General features: G+C 43.9%; 1 long non-coding RNA gene across 2 annotated transcripts in view; it reads left to right on the forward strand.

The window, feature by feature from the left end:
- LOC107078950 (uncharacterized) overlaps window positions 1-7280 on the forward strand; it is a 385366-nt gene that overhangs the window by 298158 nt on the left and 79928 nt on the right. The gene's annotated exons all lie outside the window — the stretch shown is intronic.

Here is a 7280-nt window from a genome sequence, read left to right on the forward strand (position 1 = left end):
GGCCAGGACACCCCTACTCTTTTTGAGAAATGCCCTGGGATTTTTAATGACCACAGAGAGTCAGGAAGGAAGGCGCCTTTTTACAGTATAGTGTCCCCGTCACTATACTGGGGCATTAGGACCCACACAGACCGCAGGGTGAGCGCTCCCTACTGGCCCCACTAACACCTCTTCCAGCAGCAACCTTAGTTTTCCCAGGAGGTCTCCCATCCAGGTACCGGCCAGGCTCCCACCTGCTGAGCTTCAGAGGGCTGGCAGCGGTGAGTTGCAGGGTGATATGGCTGCTGGCCAATCACTGATCACCTCGTCATTTGCCGCAGTCAGCCACCATGTGAGGAGAAACAGCCCCTCAGGAGAGTCCTGGTACCGAATGAAAGATGGAGCTCTCTGGAGGCGCTGACAGGTCCTGCAGGGGCCGCCCTCTCACTCGGCCGCCCACTTTCGAAAGTGAGGAGCTGGCCTTACAGCTGATAGTCGGGGAGCTTTTGTTAACACATACAAGAGAGGCTCAGATTAAGAGGAGGCCATTCCTCTTAGGTTTGTTGAAGGGTGTCGGCTTCCACGGGGTGGCTGGGTTGCTTGTTCCAGACTCCCGTAACGAGACATAAAACTGACATACTGCTGAAAGACACATCGCGAGAAAGAAAATACTTTTTAAGAACTATATGCCCACATATAGTCTTTGATTCTTGCCTTGCTAGTAGTATTGTAGCACTAGAACTATACTGTTAAATGATTAACAATCCCAAACTGGGGGAGGATTCAAAGAAGTTTTAAGTTATCCACCTTAACTGGCACCAGTAGCTGTTGGCCATAGAGCCAAACCGGGGCTGTCCTGTGAAAGGCCATCTTCTAAACGGAGCCCTCCAGCTGCGGAACAAGGCATGGAGCAGACTTCAACCAAAATCTACAAAAATAACATCCTCCTGATGAGCTTACTCTGACTTCAACAAGGAAGCACAAGAAATAAGAAGGGGGGGGAGAGGGATTACTGTAAACATCCTGCCTCTGCGATTTGCTCAACTATAATTAATCAACCTGGATCCTGGGCAAAGACAACAGAAGAACAGCCCCCTGCAGTTAAAACTGATTATTCATTATCTACAACACAGGTGTCAGGCTCTGCTGCCTTCGATGCGCCTGAGCACACTGAACACTGAGCTCTAACCATCTTTGCTTGACAACTGAAAGGGAAACAAATGTAAAGCAATAATATACAGTAATTCCAATATTTATTGCAGTAATTAGACAATGTGTAGTAGACTACACCATATTGCATTCAGTTTTTTAAACACAATTCTAGTTGAATATATCATGTTAATCTATACATAGATGCTCACTCGGTTGTAGTTGAGGATAATTCACGATTAAATTCGAAAATACGATTTTTGAGATGAAGCCATTGTCCTGACAGTGTCCGTCTGGCCCTTTTCTGAATTTGTATTTTATACCTACCCGATGATACGGATTGACCAGAAAATCCCCTTCCTTTTCGGAATGTTGCTCCCTTTAATTGTCCACACTTTAAAGTTGGACCTGCCAAAGTCTGAAAAAAAAAAACCTCACGAGAAGTTGTTGTCGTTGATGTCACTGTCGTGGATAGATGACCCCTCCAACCGGAATTATTCTTGCTTTGTGAACAAATACACTTCCTAGCCATTATAAACAGTGCTAGGTACCCTATATACTTGCCTATATATTCTGGGAGGTTCTACTCCTCTCCCAGATTCCCCAGTGTATGCGGAGACCAGCAGCAGACACTAGCATTGTTTAAGTGCCCTTTTTATTTTCTAGTGATCAGAACAGTTGACACTGTCTGCTCAACACCCAGGACACATTATACAATACAATGCATCAGCCTAGGGTGTCACTGGCTCACCGATGCAGCTGAACAGCCATGATACCCGATAACCCCCCACCCCACCCCACTGCCATTAGTTCACTCTGTGACACCTGAGCCCTGAAAACAAACGATAGAGGATGATTGTTATGACACCGACTGGCGGGTATTCGTCGCCGTCCGATGGCTTCTGTTCTCTTCTTATAAATGCCCTATGTTCCTCTGTAATATCCACACTATACCTTAACGAGATAGAATGAAGAGACTATTAAACAATAATCAGCAGAACAAAATTCACCAGAGAGGCACAAATGTGAGCGAGAAAGTGGAGTCTAAGATCAGTTTGTGGGTACCTGAGGTCACAATGTGGCTTAAGCACTGTGGTAGTGATACTGCACAATTGTTGCCACATAGTGGCCGAGTGAGTTATTCTAATGCTATGATAGCCTAAGAATATTAATTCTGCATTTAAAATGCAATATTTCCTAGAGAGAGTGTAGATCTGTATTACAAATGAAGAGGTGTGAAATATCATCACCGTTGTTGGTGGTTAAAGGGGAAACCGCACAGTCATTCACATAGTTCGGGTTATATTATGAACACAACATTCTATTCTGTTCTTTAAACCACTTTCTTATTATGTCACAGACGCAATGAAATTACTGATCTACACTCCAAGCCAGGTGAAGTGAGACTGATATATAATGACATGCCAACTTTCCCATCAGTCTCAAACAGTGGGAAGAGTTCCACTGTTCCATAGCAACATCAATTCAAATGCATTTGTTACAACGTATGGGTGCAATCTTGGAAGTGTTTTTGTATTATGGACAAATCCTATATACCTCCTGGTGGCATGAGGGTGCCTTACAGGTGTGACTCTGAAACAGGCGGGTCAGCAGAGAAGCCAGGCTCTCTGAATGACGCTGTTTTGGCTCTAGAAACAGGGCAGTTCAGAAGACGTCTCCAGTTACAGCCTGGCTCGAGTTGCAGGTTAAATTTAACTGCGCTTGGTAACCTCTAACCCACAGGGGGCTCAGATTCAGGCCAGATATTGTGCTATTTTCACAGGGGGAACCCAATTCCCTCGGGATGTCCGGCAACCTGTCACTTGGGAGAAGCTCATCTTTCTCACCTCCTTACCACCGCAAGGAAACCTCTTTCGCACACTCGCTCACTGGAGGATTCCTAAAGATCCTCGACAGAAAGCGGGAATTTCAGATGGTCCTTTCTTGGAGACAGCAAGTTTTTTCCAATGGAGTAAAAACTGTCGAGCCCTCTGCAAAAAAGTATGCAATTCCCGAAATACAGTACACACAACATAAGCATAAGAAAAGGTACAAATGAGAGGAAGGAGTTTTGCCAGTCTTGCCCATTTAGTAGTTCATATCTAACTAATCCAAGGATTTTATCTAGCTGTTTTTTGAAAGAATCCAGAGATCCATCTTCAACAGTATGACTGGAGAGCTTGTTCCATGCTCCCACCACCCTTTGTGTAAAGACGTACATCCTGTTCTTGGCTTTATCCAGTTCTCAGCTGTATAAGTTCCTCTGTCCAAGCAACCGTTAGCAAACAAGCTATAATGGTCTCTTCTCATTTGTAAAATTTTTAGCGTCTCTTCACATCTGTCTGCGTTTAAGAGCGTATGTATTTCACCAGACATTGCAAGTGTCGTTTAACTGAAGAGGAAAAAATGCAAATCATCAAATCAGTAAGCATTGGTGTAATGAACATTTGTTTTGTTTCTGAGGTTGTTGACTCCTCTCTCCCTCCCCTATTTAGGCAGACCGTTTGCAGAATATTGTTCACACAAAAACAGGTGTTGTCTTTCATCACACCCAACAATCCCACAGTGCCTCACAGCAAGCTTCGCGCTGAACCAGCCTGCTGTTCGAACTGCTTTATCCAATTCAGGGTCACGGGGGGGCGGAGTCTATCCCAGCAAGGCAGGGATTCAGATACAGATACAGACACACACACACAATCACAATCACAATCTGGGCTGCTTTTCCCAGAAACCACCTTGAGAGTGTGTGTTTGGACTGTGGGAAGAAACCCACATGAACATGGGGAGAACGTACAAACTCCACACAGACAAACCCAGGGCCCCAGCGCTGGGAGGCCGCAATGCTAAACACTGCGCCACCGTGCCTCCAACACCTACAACTCAAACCTTCTAAATACATTCAGTTGAAATGAAACTGATATGAGATGTTGACGTGTAGCCCAAACCTTAATTCCTTCTCTAAACTCACCTTTCAATCTTGTTTCCCCACTTTTTGTCTTTTACATTTTGAAATTTGTAAAAAAAATTGGAGGTGTGTGATTTATACCACATAAAATCTAAAATTAGAAAAGTCAGAAAAAGAACGGCACCTAACAAAAGCGTTGCTTTGCCCATCTTGGGAATACAATGGGGTTTAGCTGGTATTATTCCAGTTAGGAAAATCCTAAAGAATTAGGTAACCTCAAAATGGGAGTGTTCACAAAGTAGTAGAAGGTAGATTAGTAGGTAGAGATGGATAGCTAGGTTTCACTTTTAATTTAACAAATACCTCAACATAGCATAACAGCCCTGTTACAAACCCTAAAAGCACCACTGAGCCCAGTTTACAGGTTATATTTATAGGTGGAATTTATATTAGGATTTTCAGCTGTGGCTATGGATGACATTAGAGTTGATCCTACAGTGTCTGAGACTAAATTGGGGTCACTCCTCCAAAAGAGTGGACAGCAGTTAATCTACATTTGGGGTTCACAGATTAATATTTGGGATAATGAAATCAATGTTTACTATGTTGAATTCTAATATTGCAGACAGCATACTGAATGTGTTAAACTCACATTTTCACGAACTGGAAAGTTAGCTTCACTTGGCTTTACTGTTTTGCAGATGTGTGTTGAATCTGTAATTCAGATTTTCAAATTAAATATATATGAAAAAGAAACCATATCCTCTTACACCTCTTGTGTGTGGTTACTCTGATGGTAAAGAAACAAAATCGACTGTTTTATGCGCTTAGATACTTGTCAATTAATGGAGTCTAAGAAGTTGCTTGTGCTTACAAATTATTTGAAATTTAAATAATTAAAAAATTTCAATTCAATTGAAATTTAGAAAAATTGCACCCACAAAGCTAAAAATGCATTTTAGACTCAAAATAATAATAAAAGAAACATACATTGTTTCTACTAACTGGCCTGGTCCTTGATCTTACAGATCAAGATGTCTGATCCTAAACTGCACTGCCCCCTACTGGGGAAGACTGCCCGAGTCTATGCCACCCCTTTCTTACAGAGTTGTCTAACATCATTCAACAAGTCATGAGGTGGAAGGAATTCTACCATCCGAAAAAGCCCAGCAGTGTGGATTTCTGATTTATCAGTGAACAAGCAACGTCTCAAAATGCAGCAGATGCAAGCTGCTGAAGTCACTGCAGGTGCTTCAGGAGAGTGACATCTCCAGGGGGAAAAAGAAAAAGAAAATCTCCATGGGACTTTGTGGATAATGGAAAAGGATATCCTAAAAAAAACACATTTTTTGAAAGACTCAAGAAGGCTCTTTTTAAATGACAGATGATCCCGGAGCAAATACGATGCCCTCCATGAATATTGGGACAGTCGATACTTGCTGTATACTTAAGCAATTTGGAATGGAGATGAAGATGAACATGGGCAAAAGTACAGGATGTCACTTTTGATGTCTGGGTTTTTTGGTGCGTATATGCTGTAGAATAACAGCACCTTGTGTGTTCAAAGTCATTTCAGTCGAGCATAGGTAGTGGCTCCACGGTGTTTCTTCTTGGTCAGGTGTTGCCCGTTGCATTGATGGTGCTCACAGGAAAGAGTTGTGAATGGAGTACTGGACTGAGCCTTTGCCCTTCCCTTTGCAGTCTGCTTCTGGAGACAGTAGGGCGAAACCAGCATGAAGACTAGGGAACTGTAGGAAAGAAAAGCAAGCCATGTGGAGGCTGAAAGAAGAATTCGATCAGAACCCTCGCACAGAAGCTGGGGACAGCAAAATGATGAAACAACTAAACGCCTTACCTAGCAACGGGCAACAACCAGGCTGGCAACTGATGATCTGAGCTGTGAAGAAAAGCCCTACAACCGCTGTCACAGTGCAGGGGTGAAGGAATCACAATCGACTGTTTGCAGAAGACTTCAACAGCAGAGCCATAAGGGCTAGATTGCAAGATGCAAACCTCTCATCAGGACCAAAAATAGAAAGGCCAGATTACAATTTGCTTAAAAGTACAGAGATGAGCCAGTGGAGTTCTGGACTGAAGTGTTGGACAGAAGAGACAGAGATGAACCTCTTCCAGAGTGATGGAGAGGTGAAAGTGTGGAGAAAAGAAACTGCAGACGTTCCAAAGCTCCATCTGTGAATCGCGGTGGAGGGAGCATCATGGCTTGGGCACACATAGCTGCCCCTGGAACTGGCTCACTGCTCTCTACTGATGATGCACAGTAACTAACGATTGTGAAGGTGTGCAGAAACATCCTGTCTGCCTCTGTGCAAGAAAATGCCTTCAGGCTCATGGACCTGCGCTTCATCATGCAGCACAATGACCCAAAACATACTTCTAATGCAACCAAGGAGCTCATCGGGGGGAAAAAAGTCTTAGGCTGACCAAGTCGATCTCCTGATTTCAATCCAATGGAGCATTCATTTCACTGAAGTCAGTCCCCCAAATCACACAACTGAAACAGACTTCAGCCAAGGCTTGGCAAAGCATCTTAAGAGAGCAAACCAAGAATCTGAATGGCATCAGAGTGGTACAGATTTTTGCATGCAAAGTATTTGCAACCAAATAATAAGCTTTATACTATTTTAAATTACTTTTAAGTTAATTTGTCCCAATACTTACCTAATACCTAAAATGTGATGGAATCCCATGTCTCATGCATACTCACTTGTTGATGTTATGCACTGTGGTCGGCTGTTAGCCACCCCAAATAGGACTCACTGTGGCAAACGCAAAGGCTCCTGGGAAGGAAACATCACATGACAAGCATTTTAAAATATTTCGGTTGAGTGGGCAGCTGCCCTTTTTCTCTGGGGCCCTGGGTTCATTTCCGGAGCTGGAGCGCTGTCTGCGTGGAGTCTGCATGTTCCCGCCATGTTCATGTGGGTTTCCCCCAGGTGCTCCGGTTTCCAAAAACATACTGGTAGGTTAATTGGCTTCTGGGAAGTCTGGCTACGGTGTGAGTGTGTTTGTGCCCGTGTGTGCCGTGATGGACTGACGTCCTGTCCAGGGTATACCCTGCCTTGAGCCCATTGCTTGATGGGATAGGCACAGGCTCCCTGGAGACCCTGAATTGGCAGAAGCAGAAATCGGATGGAGGGGTGTTCCCATGTAGAAATCTAATTGTGAGCAGCTGAAGGATACTGCATGTGACTGTTTCGTGCCAGTCTTGGGGCTGGGTACATGAAAC

The sequence above is a fragment of the Lepisosteus oculatus genome, chromosome 19, assembly GCF_040954835.1.
Source record: "Lepisosteus oculatus isolate fLepOcu1 chromosome 19, fLepOcu1.hap2, whole genome shotgun sequence".
In the NCBI taxonomy this organism is placed as follows: domain Eukaryota; kingdom Metazoa; phylum Chordata; class Actinopteri; order Semionotiformes; family Lepisosteidae; genus Lepisosteus; species Lepisosteus oculatus.